Genomic DNA, 20252 nt, shown 5'->3' with positions numbered 1-20252 from the left:
CTGTCTTCCAGCGCCCAAGCACCCTGCTACCTCCAGGACCTTGGACAGGCTGTGTAAGCTCTCTCATCCTCAGTTTCCCTGCCTAAAACTCCCTGCTGTCTAGGATCTCTGTAAGAAGTAGATGAGTCGATTCATCTAAAACGCCTTGCCTGGTACCCAGCAGATGGCTGAGACCAACTTTCAGGCAGTACCTCCTACTGCCGTTTACCATCCCTAAAGGGGCACTTTGCATCTTTGATGTCTAGCTTCCCTAGTCTTTCCAGGATCAAGGGTTTGTGTTTGTTTCAGCAAAAACTATCAGCCACCAGTGCCTAAAGGTAAGTCCCTTGCAGGTTGGGCTCACTGATTATCTAGTAGCTTATAATAATTGGTTGAAGGCATTCATCCTAGGGGTTTGATTAGCTGGAATCAGCTGAGCATTTTGTATTTCTTTACTGTAAGGCTTTTTGGAGGTAATTCCACCCATCATTAGAAAGGCAACTTGGCCTTCCACCAGGAACCTCTGCCAAGGCCATCTTTCCCAGCGGGAGACTGCTTGTGGCTGTGCCAGGGCAGGGAGAAGTCCCTCTGCGGGGCTCAACTTGGGGTGAGGACGCATGCCCACATGTGCAAGTGTGCACACATGTGTGTACTTGTGAGAGAGACTTGGCAGGGCCTTGGATCTTCATGAAGACCAAGACAAGGGTATGGTTTTGGTCTTTGTATGGGAGCACAGCTCTGTTGTATTCTGGATGCTTCCTCACGTAGATATTTGAGCCCCTTCTCGAGACAAGGAAAACGTCCTCAGCGTGAACACCCTGTCCACAGGCACATCCCCCAGAAAAACCGGGGCTCTTTCCCTTTAAAACACCCACTTTTCTCCTGATGCAGGAGTCTGTGTCTTTAAGACAATAATTGCTGAATTGAAATTTGAGACTGTTATCTTAATAACCAATTACTCAAATAACTTTGAAATTGGCTTAAATTGGCTCGTCATGCTACATTTACCTGAATCTTTTTATGGGAAAGTTAGGAACAAGAGAAAAAAAAAAATTCTTGGCGGTCTCATTTGTTTGGTTTCACTGAAGGGTCTTGTTTGCAACAAGCAAGGGGCTCTGGGTCTCCACGGCCCAGACCTCTGCCTCCCAGGATGGAGCCCACTCTGCTGCAGTCTTCTCCAAGGTCCACCCACCCACTGCCACAGCCCCTTCCTGCCTTCCCTGGGTCTTTCCAAAATAAGGCTCTCCCTGGGCGAGGGAGCAAACGTTGACACATGTCACGCCCGCGAAAGAAACTCCCCTCTTCTCTGCAAGACATTTCATGGGGTTTTTTTTCCCCTTTTGGAAAATAATAGATGAGGCTACATAGCTCTAATTTTCTCCCTTCCAACAGCTATGAAAGCTTAAAGGTGAGAGTCACAATCTTTTTTAAACTAAGGGAATTCACCATTTATTAGTGGTTTGAATGGACAAGGGCAAGTGCCTGGGAGCAGTGTACTCGGGTTTTATATTTAGCTATAAACCCAGTAATAGAATATTACATCTTTTTCTCTAATCTAGTCTTATATCCGGTCATTTTTCTTATAGTCTAAACTCAAGTAATGGGAATTCTTAATGCAATTCACAACCATGCTCTTTTTTTTTTTCCCCCTGCACTGTTAAAGAAAAAATGTTGCTTCTGCAAACATTTTACTGATTTTGCAAAGACCCAATTCATTTTATTTTAGAAACTAGAGTAGAATGTTGAAGCACTTATGGATCATAAGTTTGGGGACAAAAATAAGCTAACATAAGGGAATGAGGAAAATGGCACCAACTTTCAGGTCGGCCCCAAGGACCCGCTCAGCTCACAGGATCCCCTTCCCCTCCTCTCTGATACCTGAAGCCCCCAGCACTGGGTGGAAACTTGGAGCCTGGCTAGGGAGGGGGTGCTTTTGTTTACAGGTTGCCTTGGAAACGTTGCAAGTGAAAGTATTTTAAACTTAGCTTCTACTCCCTGACCACAGAGAGGCTGGAATTTTCATAACTGAATCACGACATGGATGGGCCTCTATTTTAAGGCATTGGAACAAAGACAGGAAAAGAACAAAGATGATTTCAGGGTTCCATATTGGTCTCCAACTGTAAGAAGACAAATGACTCTTTCCAGACCCACCGCTGCTCCCTGGAGAAGAGGTGTTCAGAATGGTGGGATGTACGAGAAGCCGAGAGGCAAGGAGGCATGGGGGCTCGGAGCTGGGGACTCTCCCGTGTGACTCTACACGCCCTGGCTATACACACCCATGGTGTATACGCACACGTGTGGTGTGCACACACTGTGGTGGGCTCCTGGGTGTCCAGCCCCCGTGTCCTCATCTGTAACTTAAGATGAAGACTTTTAAACTTGCAGCCCCGTGATGGAGACACATGCTGGGAAGTGGGGGGGGCGGGGTGGCAAGTGGGCAGAGCAGTGACCGCAAAACAGAAGCCCTATTCCTGAGGGGTCCTAGCAAAGCCCTCGCTGCCTTGTCTCTGGATTTCTTATCTCTGGAGCCAAGAAAGATTAAGCTTCCCACCCTCCCCCACGTGTTTGAGAGAATGAAATGAGAAGAAGTACGAAATGGAGTCGGAAAATTGTAAAGCACTCTATATGAATATGAAATATTAGTGCTTTCATGATGCAACAAGATTTTCAACCTCATAATTTACCTCCAACTCCGGGAGGAAATCACCTTGTCATAAAAACATCTTGGAATGGTGAACCATTATTCTTCTATACTGGGAGAAAATTCAGAGAGGCTTCCAAAAGAACGAGATTATAAAACCGTAAAAGAATCTAAGTTCAAAAGCCCTTGGAAACTGCTGGACTGAGCCTTGATAATTCAAACAATTCAGCCAAAGTTCTCCTTTCTTATGGAATAAAACTTTTTTTTTTGACACACCAGATAACGTGTCATAAAGAGCTCAGGCAGGCTCCAGAAACATGGACCCTGAGCTTCTCCCACTCCTGAGTTCCCATTTGGATGCCTTGCCGGGTTTCCAGGAGGCTGGCGGTCCCCAGGGAGAGCTGCCCAGGCTGGGGCCCGTCCCTGGCTTCCCTCACTGCCTTGCTCATGTCGACATCTTCCCTTCCTCGCTCCCCTCCCCTCCTCCTCTTCTTCCCTAGCTGATGTCACGTTTGTCCCATGACCTCATCCGGAAGAGGCCTTCCTGCTCCCTCTGCGACCCATCTCTTCCTGCTCAGAGCCTGGGTGGCAGGCATCAGCTAGAGATTCATCTCTGGGTGGGCTTGACCACCGCAGGGTCAGGTCAAGAACTGGAGACTAACAGAGCTTAGGGGGTTCCTGAGAATAGAAAAAGTGAGAGAAGAAGTGAGAGGTGTTGGGAAAGCATTTCTGGCCTTTTCTACATTATTCTAATGATTTTGGCAATGCCTTGCTTGCTTAAGATTTGCAAGGGAGCACACTTTTTTTTTCTGGGAATATTTTAATATAAGAAATAGATCTCCAATTTTATTTGTAATGCAAAAGGAGAAACTTAATATTCTGTATGCCACGGAGGAGGCTTCCAAAGAATCTGGGCAAATACAGTTTTTAGAACAAATAAACATCTTGTAATTTTTTTCTATCTACAAAAGTACTAGGATATTGAAATAAATGCTTGTATGTATTAAAGTGGGCTTCCCAGGTGGCGCTAGTGGTAAAGAACCCACCGGCCAATTCAGGACACATAAGACGTGCAGGTTCAAAGTCTGAGTCAGGGAAGATCCCCTGGAGGAAGGCGTGGCAACCCACTCTAATATTCTTGCCTGGGGAACCCCGTGGACAAAGGACCCTGGCAGGCTACAGTCCACAGGATTGCAAACAGTAGGACACGGATGAAGCAACTTAACAGGCACATAAATTAAAGTACAAAACCTTTTGTAGTTTTTGCTCTGGACTCAACTGGGGAAAGTTGGTTGAGTAGAACGTGGGGCTCCTGAGTGGATGTCGTTAGCTCTGCCCATTTAGTTACAGGTGGAGTTTGGTACAAGAGAAAATAGCCAGTGATGCCACAATGGAAAGCCGGGAAGAGATAAGTAAGCATGTCTGGTTTTCTGATGTGCAAAGATGGAGCTGCTCTGCCGAGTCACAAGAAGCAGAGGGGGCCTTGGGAATCCCAGGGCCACTGTGGCTCCTGGCAGACTGGGGTCCAGCAGGCTGTGGTGCCAGCTGGCTGAGCTGGGATGGCTCCAGCCAAAGGTGAGACTGGGAGGCAGGTGACCAGAGGGCGTGCCGTGGGTTATGCAGCCGTTTTGCAGCTCAGCACCTGTGTGGTCCTTAGACCCCCAGGTGGGTGCCAGCAGTCACAAAATGGAAGTGTCAGAGGAAAAGAGGCAATGATACGATTTCATTTGTGTCCTTCTCACGAATGGGAACTGTGAAAATAATCAGGATTTTAGACTAATCCCTTGCATTCTTGAAGCTTGCACAGTGTCACAAGGCGTTGTCTCGATAATATTCACTTGGTGTCATTCACCCTCCTCCACATTATTTTATGGCACCTGGTATTATGTATCACGGCCACACTTGCATACCCTGTGGTCGACTGAAAAAAGGTGCACACTGGATAAAATGCACAATGTGAGAGTTGTCAGTTAAGTTTTATTCGGGGCAAAATGAGGCAATAGCCCGGGAAACAGCACAACTCTGAGAAACTGCTCCAAAGAGGCAAGGGGGAAGGTCAGTATGTACATCATTTTAGAGAAGGGGGTGCAGTCGAGAATGCACTGTAACAGAGGCTGGCCCCTAGTCACGAGGAGCAGATGTCACTGTCAATGACCTTAGCACTTTCCTAGGTATGAGGAGATGCAATAATTGGGCTCACAAACTCATCTCCTGAAAATCTCTAACTCCCTGAAGACCTGTTCTGGCGGTTTCTCCCAGAGCACAGGGTGCCTCTTTCCTGATGTCCACCTCCAACTGTTTTAGGAAGTGTCGAAGGTCAGCAGCTGCAGTGGCTCTTGATTTAATCTCTGTAGAGGCAGGGGGCAAGTGCCAGCTTGCAGTTGGCAGTGTTATGTGGAGGGCTTCCCTGGTGGCTCAAGTGGTAAAGAATCTGCCTGCAATGCAGGAGACACAGTTTTGACCCCTGGGTTGGGAAGATTCCCTGGAGAAGGGCCTGGCAACCCACTCCAGTATTCTTGCCTGGAGAATCCCATGGACAGAGGAGCCTGGTGGGCTGCAGTCCATGGGGTCGCAGAGAGCAGGGCATGACTGAAGCAACATGGCACATGCACACACTGTTTTGCTCTAGTCAAATGATTTTTACAAAGCAAATACACCTCAAGTGTTCTACTGAAATCTAAAACTAGTGATGTAAGCGACCACCATTCAGAGTCACACCCTTCAATTCGAAAACCATGAGGAAGGATCCCAGCAGTAATTCTGCTGGGGAACTTGTATGCTTGGCTGCAAAGGTAATAGAGAAGGACGCTGAAGAAGCTCCTGGCCTCATTTGCCACCGTGGCATTGCTGGACCTTGCAGCCACTGTTCGGAAAGTTTCCAACATGTGTACAGAGCCGCTGCTACGGGGCTTTCTGGGTGGACAGACCCACTGAGGGCAGGAGGGTGTGATCTCTGTGCCCAGGAAGTGCTCACAGCCCCCTCGGATCATCTACGTCTCTTCACAGCCGGTCAACGCTACCGCAGAGCAGATTTTTAATCCAGTTAATATTTACCTTGCAACCTGCGATCAGTGTAAAAGCATGCTTGGTGACAAGCCTCGGGACCACGTGGCACCTGAACACAGGGGATCGCACCTGGCGCAGTGCAGACCCTCTTGGTTCACAGAAGGGGCTGCAGCCCTGGGCCTCCCATCCAAGGAGTGAGAGCGGTGAGCACCCTCCGGGCAGTGCCCACACACCTGTCCTTTGGGCAGAGAGCACGCAGGACGCAGCTCCTCCCCACTGAAATGCTCAGGAGGCTGAGCGAGAAGGCTCGCGGAATTCCGGGATGTGGAATGAAGTTAGAACCGCTCTGCTTGACTTTGGACGTTCCCAAGGAACATCCACAGACCTTCTCTGGGGAGCTTACTCCAGAAACAAGTCTCAGCCAAGTATTCAGTTCTTGAATAGCCTGAACTTGGCATTTTGGGGTTGAAATATGATGTTTAAAATTCAAGCTCAAATGGTATTTTTTTTTCTTTCCCTTAGATGAAACTGTGGCTCAAACTCATTGAACAGTCAGAATTTTTCTTTTCTTACATTTGGTGATTTTATTACACATTGACATTATGGAATTGATTATCTAGTATTGGGAATTCTCCAAAACTGCAACCAAAGGCTGAAACAGAGCATAATGCTGTTTTTTTGTTTTTTTTTTTTACCCCAGAACCAAATACTACCAAACAATGGATTAAGAATCCATTCACTATTATCTCCCAAATTGAAAGATAATTCCACCTTCCAGCTGTTGAGGAAATTTTACATATCAAAGGCAACAGGCCAGGCAGCTCTGGTTTTCAGAGAGAAATTGCTTCATAATTTCTGGGCCAAATGTCCAGTTCCGACAGTCTGATAATTGCAACAATCTATGGACAGAGTTGAGGTTTTCCACCTGGGTAGCCAATCCCAGGGATGAAAGAACCTGGTGGGCTGCCATCTATGGGGTCGCACAGAGTCGGACACGACTGAAGTGACTCAGCAGCAGCAGCAGCAGCCAAAAATCAAGGTAGGAGACAGGCTGCCTCGAGCTCAAATTCTCTACACTGATATCCCGAGTCTCTTCCTAAGAGGTTATAAACAGTAGTTTCCTCTCACTGATCCAGAACAGTTGTTTTAACTGTTGAATTAAAAGTGTTATGATCGAAGAAACCTATCTGCACGGGGACAGAAGATGGTAAAGCGGAGAAATCGTGGCCTGGCGCGTCTTCACCACGAGGTTACGTCTGAGGGGCCGACAGCAGAGCGCCTGCAGATGTCTGAGGTTCTTGAGAGAGAAGAGATGTAGTGCAAAGGAAATTCTAATAATAATCTTGAAACCAAGTAATAAATTACCCAGCAAGCCCGGGAATGAGTGGGGGGCTGTGAAAGGGGGAAATAAGTCATTCCCAGGCCTCGTCTGGGGACAAGAGGGTAGAGAAGCAATTGGGGGTCACAGCAGAAGAGGAGGGATAGGATATCTTTGGGAGGAAGACTTAGAATCTGTTTTTCCATCATTTTAGAGAAATATTTGTCTGACGTTTCCCCGAGAAGGGGAGGTTTCTCAGCCCGTCCCAGCGGGAGGCAGAGGGCGCGTTGCAGTTGGGACAAGCAGGGAAATCACAGGGTCCCTGGGGTCCGTGACTGTCTGCTGCCCCTGGCCCAAACGAGAAGAGAAGGGACCGGAGCCCGGGCGCAGGACGGAGCAGTGGCCGGGGTGCGGAGGGACACGCTGGCAGGAGCTGAGGTCTTTCCCCAGGGGCTCCAGCCACCTCTGGGAGCTGCGGGTGGGAGGTGAGGGGCCACATGCTGAGCACAGTCACCTCCGGCGAGTTTCCATCGGATCCCCCATCGCCAGAAGCTAGTGCGATACCCAGAGCGGGGAAGCCTGAAGCTGTGTCCAGCTCAGCCCCTGGACAGAGGGCGGAGGACAGGGGCAGAGATGGGCTGGGGGCGACAGAAGGGTGCCCAAGACAGAAAGTGGCCAAGAGGAGAGTGAAAATGTACCGCAATGTGGCCAAGTTAATAAGGAGAGAGGGGTGGCTAGTAATGCAATCAAATCAGTTAAAAAAAAAAACAGAAGAAAGGGACGACAATGGAAAAAACACGTACAAGCGATAAATCAAAGTAAATCTGCCAATGGGCTGAACTCTCCCATGAACTGCAAGACCAGCCCTGTATTTCAGTGTCCCCAGATCAAAGCCCTTACCTTCCCCGAGCTGGTGGGCCCCTCATGGGTACCCTATGCTACCTTTTTACGCCTCGTACAGGGCCTGGCACACGGAGGGTTGCAGGGCACATGGGGATTAAATGCCGCCCCCCCCCCCCCCCCCCCCCCCCCGCCGACCTCTGGTCACAGAGTGGAGCCTGTGGCTGTAACCCCAGAAAAAATGAGCCTCCTGGGACTCCAGAATTCTGGCTCTTTTCCTGAGAGAGTCCTCTTCCCTACTGGCGGTTGTACCTGGTCAGGGAGAAAACACAGGGATCCACGGCTTGCTCGTTTGTGAAACTTTCCCAGAATTGACATACTGCATTTCATGTGGACAGAAACACAAAATCATCTTATTTATGACTAATCCAGCATTGTTCACCACTACCCATCTATTGATTAGGAGAGAAAAGGGGAGCTAAATAACCTGGTATTATTTAGCCTGGTGTTGAGCTCATTCAGACCTGACGATTTACCGGATCCCTTCAGGCAGTTCTCAGCTTTCTCCTGGAGAGAAGTAGTCACTCCTCGAGGCTGCCCTCCCGTCCCCTCCTATCCAGGGGTCTGCACAGGGGTGTGGTGGGGAAGATTCGGGACCCTACTGTCCCTGTGTCCCAGGGCACCCTGTCTTCTCCACCTGGGGCCTTCCCATTAGCAGGGTCAGAGTTCTGTGGGTTGACCTCACTCAACTTTGCTGTGTTTGGAACCAAAATCTGTGCTAGGATCACTGGCGGCTACCTCCTGGGGTCTCAAACAGAGGAGAGAACAAGAACCCCTCTTGCCCTGGACTCAGTTATCCCCCAAATTCTTATGTTGAACCTTAACCCTCAGTAGGATGGTGCTGGGGGATGGGGCCTTTGGGAGGTGATTAGGTCTCAAGGGTGGAGCCTCACGAGTGGGACCAGTGTCTTTACAAGAAGAGACCCCAGAGAGCTCCCCCTCCCCTTCCTCCATGTGGAGACACAGCGGGAAGACAACCCTCTGTGAACTGGAAGGGGAGGCCTCAGCAGATTCAGAATCTGCCAGCACCCTGATCTTAGACTTCCAGAAGCCTGAGAAGAATGTTTCTGTTGTCTACAAGTGTTCCCGCCTCTGGAATTTTTGTTATAAGAACCTAAACCAACTAAGATGCCTCCTCTGAGGTTTTCTCAGTAACTAAGACTAAGATTGGCCCACCCCTCCTCCTTCCCCAGAGCTGGGGAGCAGGCTTACCTTTCCTCTGCTTTCCCCGAGTTACAACCCCTCCGGCCGCAGATGGCCTCGCCTGGCCACGGGCAGGTGGGTCACCACCCTCACGCTCAAGCTCAGGCTCATCGGCCACAAGGAGGTGATGGGAAATCTGGCAGATGCCCTCTCCCCACAGTGGTCTTGCTGGCGGAGTTCTTCCTTCAAGGACTTGCTTCTTCTTCTGTGCCTACACAGAGCTGGAAATCGCCCCACTCTGCTTTTTCTGGGTGACAAATCCCAGGGACCCATCAGGAAGTCTGGTCCTCTAGGCAACTCTGGCAAAGACAGAGGAATCACACGTGAACAATTTTCAGGATGTTGCCCCATTACAGCCAGGTTTGGGAACCCGTTGGCCTCTGTCTCTCTCAACATCATTCTCTGCCCGGCAGCATAATGGCTGTGGGCAGGTGCTGGGTTCATCCTTTGAAGCGCCTGCTTTTAAACCAGGGTTGGCAGAGAGTGAGAACTGGCAAACACAGGGCTTACACGGGTTAACCTGTGACTCCATGAGTGCCTGCAGCAGCGTCTTCAAGGTTAACGGTGAGTCAAGGGGAAGAAGCTAAAACGTGGCCAGAAGTGCAAGCACAGCCTCGACTCCTCAGACCCTAAGCAAAGGGGTCTTGAAACAAAGGCGGCATGTGTACCTTTGCGGGGACATGGATGTAGGTAGTTAAGAAACTCAAATGATGACCTTCCAGGGGTGGGAAAATGGAATGCTTGCCTTGTGTTAATTTGGAAGCAATGAATACAAGATTTTGCTGTTGTTTAAAAAGAGAGAGAGAGGGAAATCGAGATGAAGGTTTGCAGTAGGAAGAGGGAAGTTGTCTCAGAAATCCTGAGTGGTGGCTAATAATGAGAGATGGCGCACGGTGGATCTAGAGCAGCCCTCCCTCACCGTGGGCTTTGATCTGTGCTGCAGCTTCGGGTGTGTTTTCTTTGTAAGCAAAAGGCTTCCACTCCGTGGGCCTCTGCAGTGCCCGCCACTGCATAATGGGCTCTCCACAGTAGCACCAGCATCAGAGCCACCAGCATCCAGTGTCACATCACCTTGTCAATAGCACCGATGCCCACGTCTGCCCCAGAGGCGCTCCGTGAGCCTTTAGCCAGGCTGGATTGCCACTTGTGGTCTTCCCCGCCACCGCCCAGAACAGCCAGAGATGCTCTTTCAAACAGGCAAACTCAAAGCACCTGTGTTTAATTTTCGTCGGGAGCACCGTTTTCATTTCTGAGCTGCAAAACTTCCGTGCTCCCGGCCCCACTATGTCAAAAATGCACAGTGGCAGATTGGCATACTGGGCTATTAATAATTTGCTGTATGTGTTACAGATGTTGCCTAAATGAATGGTGTTCTATCACTGTTTCTTGACACTGGGGCCCTTGGGGTGGCAGGCTAAGACCCAGATCTGTCTACAACCTGCCTGTTCTGGAGAGAAAGGGGGGAAAAAAGTGGCCCCTCTGAGCAGAATCACATTCCAGCTTTTGCAAAGCCAATTTCTCAGATGTTCGCTCTGTCCTGTTCCTTGTTCGTCCACTCAAACCTCATCTGGCCACGATAAAAAATGATGTGGTGCAATTTTTTATTCTACGCTTGACACTCTTAGGGAAGGCAATGTGGCTCATTGATTCCAAACTCCAAGAAGGTCAAGAAATGAGGAACTGAATTTTTGGAAGCAGCCCAGAAAAAACTTTCCAGCCCAGGAAAACAAAACTGCTAATTGTTACTCCTGTCGCCATTAAGCTTCAGAGGAGCCCTGAACATATGTTTCATGAGCCTGTCCTTTTATATTAAAACATTATTGAGCCACCAGGTGAAATGTACATTACGTGAAAACCAGCTGAAATGGACAGTAGGTTTAAATTTTGACAGCAAACAGCTGTAGGCTCTCTAACTTTATTCAAATAATGAAACCAATAGGCTATGCTACAGTTTCAAGTGTCCCCAAACAAATTTATATGAAAAATGATATTAATTTATCTGAGATGACTTCTGCCAAGAAACGGATATTTCTCTGTTACTTCTGAAGGGTTGGGAGGAAAAAAAAAACTGAACTATTGTAAAACATGTAACTTGGATAGTTTAGGAATATCTAACAAACAAAAGTGTGTCTTCTCAGTTTAGATTAATCACAGTTGCCCTGTTTACCCCTTCTGTGGCCACGATGATTTTTGAAATGCTAATAAATTAGATCTTCTTTTCATCCCTCCCTGGAGTTTGGAAAATGGTTCTTTCCAAACAAAATACATGTGTGGGCAGCGTGACCAAGTGTTTTATGTATATACATATACACTTTTACAAAATGCCACACAGCCGTGAGCCCTCCATTGAGTAATTCCAGTCTGAGTAAAACCTGGAGCTTGGCGATCCAAGTTTAAGCCAAATGGTGCCAGATAAAATTCCAGTTTAGACACGGTTCCAATCCACACTGCTCTCAGCCTGAAACCTTCCTGGAACAGAGCAGATTTAATAGTGTCGTCAGCAGGGCACGCATAAATAGCAGCTTTTATTGGTCACTATTTTGGAAATGTCAAGAGGGCTACAATACAGTTCCGGGTTGCGTTCCGCTATCACTTTACACACCTCGCTGGAGCCTGGAAGACATTGTTTTCACTGTGACATATTCTAACGCCAAGTGAAGAAGTGTTTTCCCTTCTGATGTGGACTTGGCCGCGTGCTTCCTGGTAGTTCACCCACACTCGCTTGCTGGGGGTCCTCTTCCTTGGGTGTTACACCTGGGATCCCCCAAGGACCCAGCTCCTGAGAGGCTCAGGGTCCAGGTGGAGAGACAAGATTTGTACCTGAAAGAGTGACTGTGGCGATAACTGCAAAATAGGGCTCTGGGGTTAAAGCAGACTTGGAAAAATTCAGGGGGGACACGAGACAGGCTGAAGGCAGAGGGTGTGATGGGGAGAAGGCAGGCAGGGCCTCCGAGTGAGGTGGGGTCAGTAAGAGCAAGGGCCCCGAGGCAGAAGAGGGTGCACTCCATTCAGCACCTCGACGAGGAACTCAGAAGCGCTTTGCCAGGGGATCCTGAGTCATCGACGTGTATTCTGTTTGTGAGAGTAAGAAGCCACCATCACTGGAAACATTTGCTTTTGGAGATGCATTGAGCTCAGATTCCCTGGTGGGTCAGACAGCAAAGAATCTGCCTGCAAGGCAGGAAACCCCGGGTTCGAGCCCTGGGTTGGGAAGATCCCCTGGAGAAAGGAATGGCAACCCACTCCAGTATTCGTGCCTGGAGAAGTCCATGGACAGAGGAGCCCAGTGGGCTACAGTCCTTGGGGTTGCAAAGAGTTAGACATGACTGGGTGACTAAAACTGTCACAGCTCAGATGCGCTGTTTTTAGCAATGTTGCAGCTTTGTTCAACATTCTATGATAAAGGAAGATCCCAGAATCCAGAGATGGGTGCCCATAATACACTTGTGGCTGTTCTGTTTCCCGGAAGGAGCATTTCAGACCCACCTCTGAGTGGAGGGGGCCCTGAGCTCTCTGAGAGCCCACGGTGGACACGGGGGTCTCCCAGGGGAAGGGTCTGCCCCTCTAGGCCATGCCGCGTCTTCCAGGTGGAGGTCCATCTTTTACTCCAGACAAATGATATCAGACCAGTGTTGGAAATGTTCTTCAATCAAGGATTTCCGTTCACACCGCTGCTCATGGGCGACCCACTTGATTACGTGCACGGTGAGAATGTTCTTGAGCCTGGGGCTGTGGGCAGGGCTGGCATGGGGTCCTGACAGCTGGTCTGGGGTCACTTTGTTCTTCCTGTGAGCTCACTGAGGGCCCAGCCCACCTTCTCCATTCAGCCTGCCGTGCCGGCCCTCAGCTGCCCAGCATCAGGGCAGTGGGCTCCCTGGAGGAGGAAGCAGGCAGCAAAAGCTGTCCCCTTCAGGCCTGGATGTAAGCAATCCCCTAGAGGCCATCTCAAATATAAAACCAATCTAGGAGGCCTGTCTTGTTTAAGGGAACTCGAGGGCTTTTTCCTCTCGCAAAGCCAGCCCGGTTCCTTCTCTCTTTCATTCAGTGGTGACTTTAACAAATGTTTTAAACCAAATTCAGAACAACTGGCTTCCAGAAATTGCTGGAACATAAAGAAAAGTCTTCATGTGGTGCCATATTCTAAACAGGGGTCTAAATCTCAGCCTCTGAAGAAGTCTGGCCTCTGGAGGTTCTGGTGGTGGAAAAATTGGCCTTTGTTCAAAATAAATGGTGTAAACCTTGCCAGGTTGGATGACTATCTTCTGTGTATTTTGCAATGAGCACAATGAATTAATAGATATCGTGTCTCTAGGACCTGGGTGATTTTCCTAAAATGTACACAGGGGCTGAGGCATGAAAAATGCCCTCAGGGGAGAATGTGATGAGGAAAGTTTCTCAGACAAAGGAAGATACTTACACTCTCTTTTAAATAATAATAATCATGACAAATTTCTACTTTGTACTGGACGCAATGCTGGGTGTTTTTTTTTTTTTTCGTAATTTTTGCCTCAAATATAAGTTATTTTTTCACATTGTGCTGTCTGACTCTTTCTTCCTCCTTCTTAGAAGATACATTTTCAGTTTGCTTCTAGAATAAAGCAAACTAAAGCTTCCCAGATGGGCAGAGTTTTAATTCCAGAGGTGAACTCTCTGAGTCTGAAACTCGTCTTCCTTAAGTGCTGAGGAGGATAGAGCTAGTCATGGCTTCTGGTTTTTATTAAAATAAAAAAGCCAGCTTGCGATCACAGAAGGGAAAGGATTTTGCCCCTAAATGTGATTTCTGATGGTATAATTCTGGTTTCTATTCCCCTAGCAGCACTTACTTGTTAATATGCCAGATATCAAGAAGCAGGGATCCCTGAAAACATGTTTATTAATGTATTAAACTCAGTGTCAGAACCCAGGGTCAACTTGGCTGGTCAGCTGGGCCCAGGCTGCTATGGGAGGCCACAGGCCATGGACTGGGTGGCCCATCAAGGGCTTTGTCTAACAACCACCATTTGAAGGCATGTAACATGCCTGCCTAAGACCCACAGGGAAGCACTAACTCATGGCGTCCTGTGACCTTACTGGTTAAGCTGAGTCCCCTGGTGTGGGAAGCGCACAGAGCCCGGGGCACGCAGGCTGGTGGGAGGCCCGCATTCCTTGCGTCGGGTCACACCCATGGATGGAGACACGCCCTGGGGTCAGTGGTCAGAACAGCTGTCCGAACAGCCAAGAACCACCCCCAGATGAGGGCCTGGGCTTTAGAGGCTTGGTATCAGAGGAAGCTCCCCGGCATCTTTGTCTCCTGACTGAAATGGAAAAGCCAACTTTCAAATACAAAAGCAAAACAAAACGAAGCCCCAGGTCCCTCTACTTCATGGGCTTCCCAGGGGGCTCAGTGGTAAAGAATCCACCAGACAATGCAAGAGATGAGGGTTTGATCTCTGGGTTGGGAAGATCCCTGGAGGGGGAAATGGCAACCACGCCAGTGTTCTTACCTCCCATGGACCGAGGAGCCTACAGTCCATGGGGTCGCAGTCAGACGCGACCGAGCGCACGTGCATTTGTTTACTGCAGAGAGCCAGCGCCTGCTGTTTTCCGCTTGTCTCAAGAACCTAAGGATTGCGCAGAGAAGGGGACAGCTTCGGGAGAGGGGCAGGGTTAGGTAACTTGCCCACGGCCACTCAGCTGGCCGAGGGGTACCCGGCTGGCAGCAGCCTTCTCTCTCACCCACCCAGAGGCCGCCCCCCCCCACAGTCTCCCTCCTGTCCCCTTCAGGTCCCCAGGCTTACGCATATCTAAGCAACTGAAAAACATGATTTCTATCCCTCTGAGCAGGGCCTGTTCCAGCTCAGTTTTGAGGTCCCCTCCATCACCAAATGCTAAAGACAGTGGGGCTCCAGGTGTCTCTTAGAGGGCACTGGGGTCCACTCTCTGAAAGTGAAGAAGAACTAAAGAGCCTCTTGATGAAAGTGAAAGAGGAGAGTGAAGAAGCTGGCTTAAAGCTCAACATTCAGAAAACGAAGATCATGGCAACTGGTCCCATCGCTTCATGGCAAATAGATGGGGAAACAGTGGCTGGCTTTATTTTGGGGGGCTCCAAAATCACTGCAGATGGTGATTGCAGCCATGAAATTAAAAGATGCTTACTCCTTGGAAGAAAAGTTATGACCAACCTAGACAGCATATTAAAAAGCAGAGACATTATTTTGTCAACAAAGGTCCATCTAGTCAAAGCTATGGTTTTTCCAGTGGTCATGTATGGATGTGAGAGTTGGACTATAATGAAAGCTGAGTGCCGAAGAATTGATGCTTTTGAACTGCGATGTTGGAGAAGACTCTTGAGAGTTCCTTGGACTGCAAGGAGATCTAACCATTCCATACTAAAGGAGATCAGTCCTGGGTGTTCATTGGAAGGACTGATGTTGAAGCTGAAACTCTAATACTTTGGCCACCTGATGTGAAGAGCTGACTCATTTGAAAAGACCCTGATTCTGGGAAAGAGTGAAGGCAGGAGGAGAAGGGAATGACAGAGGATGAGATGGCTGGATGGCATCACCAACTCAATGCGCATGAGTTTGAGTGAAGTTGGTAATAGACAGGGAGGCCTGGCGTGCTGCGGTTCATGGAGTCGCAGAGTCAGACATGACTGAACTGAACTGAACTGCTGGGGTCCACTCTGCTGGATCCTATGAATTGCTGAGGTCCAGGTTTCTTGACTCTCTCACTGGTCTGGAGCAAGCCAGTGATCAAACTTCTGAGATGGTCTGAGCATGGACTCCCTCCAGGCAGTCTGAAGCAGGTCTCGGTGTGGGCCGTGCCCTGAGCTGCTGCCCCCGGCGCCACCAGCCCTGGGAATCCAGGAGACCCAGTGCCGGCCTGGATACAGGTTGAGGCACAGCCTCCCTCAAACACCTGTAGCCTCCGTCGTGCCTTTCACGTGGATCGACGCAGAGAAATGCACAGAGAACCACCAGTGACTGAAGGTGATCTGGACCTTTCCCTTCGGGCCTGCAGCTGAAATGAATAATGGAATTTTTTTTTTCCATTATAATGGATGCTTTAGATATTGAAGTTTTATGAAATCTCACTGTCCTGTCTTAAAAAGTTCCATCTCTATAAGCAAGCAAGCCTAAGCTCTTGAAACAATTGGAAAGGAGCCCTGAGGTCAAAGGAACATAAAATACAAAGGCCACACATATGTAAACTATCCCTGGACCAGGTCTTCCCACTCGGGTCTTTTAACACATACTTACTCAGAGAGCAGAGGACCTGCGGGAGGGACCCCGTCCAAGTGCTCGCTTTGAGAGCAGACCGCCAACCTCATCTACCTGCGTGAACCTCCACCTCCTTTTAAGATGGAGAAGGGCCCCAAAGACCATTTCTCCATCACAACCTCTGGAAAGAGCAGGCGTCCCAGGCCAATAAAGCTTCACGCAGCTGAGCCTGGTCTCAGGGTGTGCAAGCTGGTGTGGGGCCAGCTCGGCTGCTTTTACACCTGATTTAAGGGACCATATGGCTGGTGCTTAGCATAGAGTGTTCTGGATGCTTATGTGGAAGGAGCTCTGAGGTCTCAGAAACCTGGGAATCTACTTGCAAAGCCCACTAAGGAAAGCTTGATTTGTTTTCTCCTCTCCTAATCCATTTCATTGCCAAATAGCTAAAAATGTAATTTTGGTAAAGGATAGTAACTTTCTTTCCTCGGTTTCGATTTGGTAGACATTAAATACTGAAGGGCTTCCCCGGTGGCACAGGGGTAAAAGAATTCGCCTGCCAGAGTGGGAGCCCCAAGAGGCATGGGTTCAATCCCTGAGTTCGGAAGATCCCCTGGAGAAAGGAATGGATGCCTACTCCAGTATTCTTGCCTGGGAAATCCTGTGGACAGAGGAGCCTGGTGGACTACAGTCCGTGGGATCACAAAGAATTGGACACAAGTGATTTTACCCCCCTCGGACCCTTACCCAGACAAAGGACACAGGGAGTGTAGATCAGAGAAACAGCACTGGGATAAAGCTTCTCTGGAAAGAGCGGTCACCGCCACTCTGAGGGTCCTCTCCCCTCTGCTCCGTGGAGAGCCACCGGCTGGAGGCAGGATGGCGGGGACAGCTGCTGCTCCCCTGCCCACCACCCCGCTCTCCGCAGTCAACCCCTGGGGCTCCTGGCGCCAGAGGCAGAATCCTTGCAAATAGGGAAGGGATTTCAGCCTGGGGTCCGGGAGTCCGCTGCCTAGAGATCTGGACTGGTGGGCAGTAGGAGCCGGCCTGGGGTGGACTGACAGAAGATCATAAGCTAAAGAGGGCCAGGGGCGGAAGGCTTTGGCACAGAGCCCTCAGCTCAAGACGCTGGTCCAGGGAGTGGTTCTGAGAACGCCATGACCTGCCAGTCACTGAACAGGGGAGGGCGCAGGGACCTCTCCATCAGGATCTCAAATGTCCTGACCAAGCGGTTGCCAGTGTGTCGGCGTGCGTGCGTGCATGAGAGATAGAAACGCGCATTATGCGTTCCTGTCCCATATCCTGGAGAAGGAAATGGCAACCCACTCCAGTCCTCTTGCCTGGAAAATCCCATGGACTGAGGAGCCTGGAAGGCTACAGTCCCTGGGGTCGCAAAGAGTCGGACATGACTGAGCAACTTCATTTCACTTCACTTCATCCCATATCGTGGCAAACATCATGTCGTTGTTCAGTCGCCAAGTTGAGTCCAACTCTTTGCCACCCCATGGACTGCAGCACGCCAGGCTTCCCTGTCCCTCACCATCTCCTGCAGTTTGCCCTAGTTCGTGTCCATTGCGTCGGTGCTGCATCCAACCATCTCACCCTCTGTCACTCCCTTCTCCTTCTGCCTTCAGTCTTACCCAGCATCACCTCAGGGCTTATGAGATCTTAGTCCCCTGACCAGGTATTGAACCCTCGCCCTCTGGAGTGGAAGTGCCGAATCCTAACCACTGGAAAGTGAAAGTTGCTCAGTCATGTCTGACTCTGCGAAACCCCATGGATTGTAGCCCACCAGGTCCCTCTGTCCATGGAATTCTCCAGCCCAGAATACGAGAGTGAGCAGATCCCCTTGTCCAGGGGATCTTCCCAACCCAGTGATCAGACCCAGGTCTCCCACATTGCAGGTGGATTCTTTACCAGCTGAGCTATCAGGGAGGCTCTTTAACCATTGGACCATCAAGGAAGTCTGGCATAGTCTATAGATAGATAGCAAATATAGAACGCATGGGTTCACCCAGGGAAGGACACATGAATTGTTTCCGATATTCAGTTTTAATAAATAAAGCTTCTATGAACACTTATGTCCAGATAGGGTGGACAGATATCCTCATTTCTCTGTGATACATGGTCAGCACCGTGATTGCTGGTCATATAACTAGATGCCTAGATTTTTAAGAAGCTGCCAAACTATTTTCTGGAGAACTTGTCCCATTTGTATTTCCCACAGAAGTGTATTAAAAATCCTTGATAGGATCTGGTGTTGTCAGAATTTTTAATTTTAGTTGTTCTAAGATGTGTAGTAATATCTCATTGTGGTTCTGGTATGCATTTCCCTAACACATGAAGGTGTTGCCAGTATTTTATTCTGCCCACTTGCCATCACCAACGTGATGGACATGAGTTTGAATAGGCTCCAGGCGTTGGTGATGGACAGAGAGGCCTGGAGTACTGCAGTCCATGGGGTGACAAAGAGTCACACAGGACTGAGCGACTGAACTGACTTGCCATCTATGTATCCTCTTTGCTGAAGGATCTGTCTTTTGTCCATTTTTTACTTGAATTATTTGTACTTTTATGTTGAAGGTTTTTTAAGTCTTTATTGAACTTGTTACAATATTGCTTCTGTTGTATTTTTTTGTTTTTGTTTTTTTTTGCGATGTTTTGGCCACAAGGCATGTGGAATCTGAGCTCCCTGACGAGGGATCAAACCTGCACCCCTTGGGATCAAACCTGCACCCCTTGCATGGGAGGACCAAGCGTCAACCGCTGGACCACCAGGGACGTGCCTTACTGTCAAAGCTGGAGAATTCCTTGTGAGTCCCTTGTCAGGTATGTGTTTTGTAAATATATCCAATATATCCTCCCAGTCCGTATCTCGATGTTTCATCCTCTTATCAAGGTCTTCTGTGGAGCCAAAATTTTAAGTTTAGATCAAGTCTAATTTATAAAAAAGTTCATTTGAGGATCATCATGGCTTACGGTAATATCTAAACAACTCTTTTGCTGGCTTTTTTTTTTTTTGGCTAGAGAAAACAAGATTTTCTTAGGTTTTAAAAATGGTATCAGCTGTTGTTTGGGGACTGCAAGCCTTTTTAGTGCCTCACTCAGGATATGCAGGCAGCAAAAAGGGAAACTCCGGCACTCCCACGAAGCTGTTTTCCGAGGACCTGGTTTCCTAGCTAGCTGTGTTTCTTTTGCTTCCATCCAGAGTCATATGATTATTTTATATATAATGTCTGTGTTTTTCATCTGTACTTAGTGGGGGTGAGGGTGTTAGGAAAATGTCTGTCTGTTCCATTTTGTCTGGAACTGGAGTTGGTTTATAGCATTTTGATTCTGCTGTTTCATCCGTACATTCTTTATTTGGCAATACTTTAAAAAAAAATGATTCATGTTCTTGGCCATGCCATACAACATGTGGAATCTTAGGTCCCCAACCAGGGATCAAACCCATGTCCCTTGCATTGGAAGCCCAGAGTCTTAGCCACTCGATTATCGGGGAAGTCTCAATATTCTGGAAATAATTTGATAACATTTTAAGAATGATAATATTTGAAGCAGAATTATATCAACACTGAGTTTTTGTGGAGAAAGTATTTTCTGGAGCAAATCTGATTAAATTTATTTAAAATTAAAATAGAAACACTTGAAGCAATAAGCTTCCATACAGCAAGTTGGTCAAGGAAGTATTTGAGCAAAATTATTTTCATCAATTCTCTCCCAAGTAAATTTTGCAGTCAAGCGTTGACTCACAGACCAGTTTTCTTTTGTCAATATATTCTTAAAATTAATTTAAGTGTTTGCTAGTGTATACTTTTTATTGCAGTCTTCATAACTTCCAATTCTGATACTTTCTAGATCATTTTTACAGATGTAGTTCTGCCAAGAAATTTTGATTCTTTTGGTGATTTGACCATATGCCTTTTAGCCACTGTCACTTTTATTTTGGGCTTATTTGTTTCTGCCATAAGACTCATTACAAATAGAATGAAGTGTCGGTCTC

This window comes from Budorcas taxicolor, chromosome 23 (genome assembly GCF_023091745.1).
Source record: "Budorcas taxicolor isolate Tak-1 chromosome 23, Takin1.1, whole genome shotgun sequence".
Classification (NCBI taxonomy): Eukaryota; Metazoa; Chordata; class Mammalia; order Artiodactyla; family Bovidae; genus Budorcas; species Budorcas taxicolor.
The sequence above is the reverse complement of the archived record's forward strand: the minus strand, read 5'-3'. Positions refer to the sequence as shown.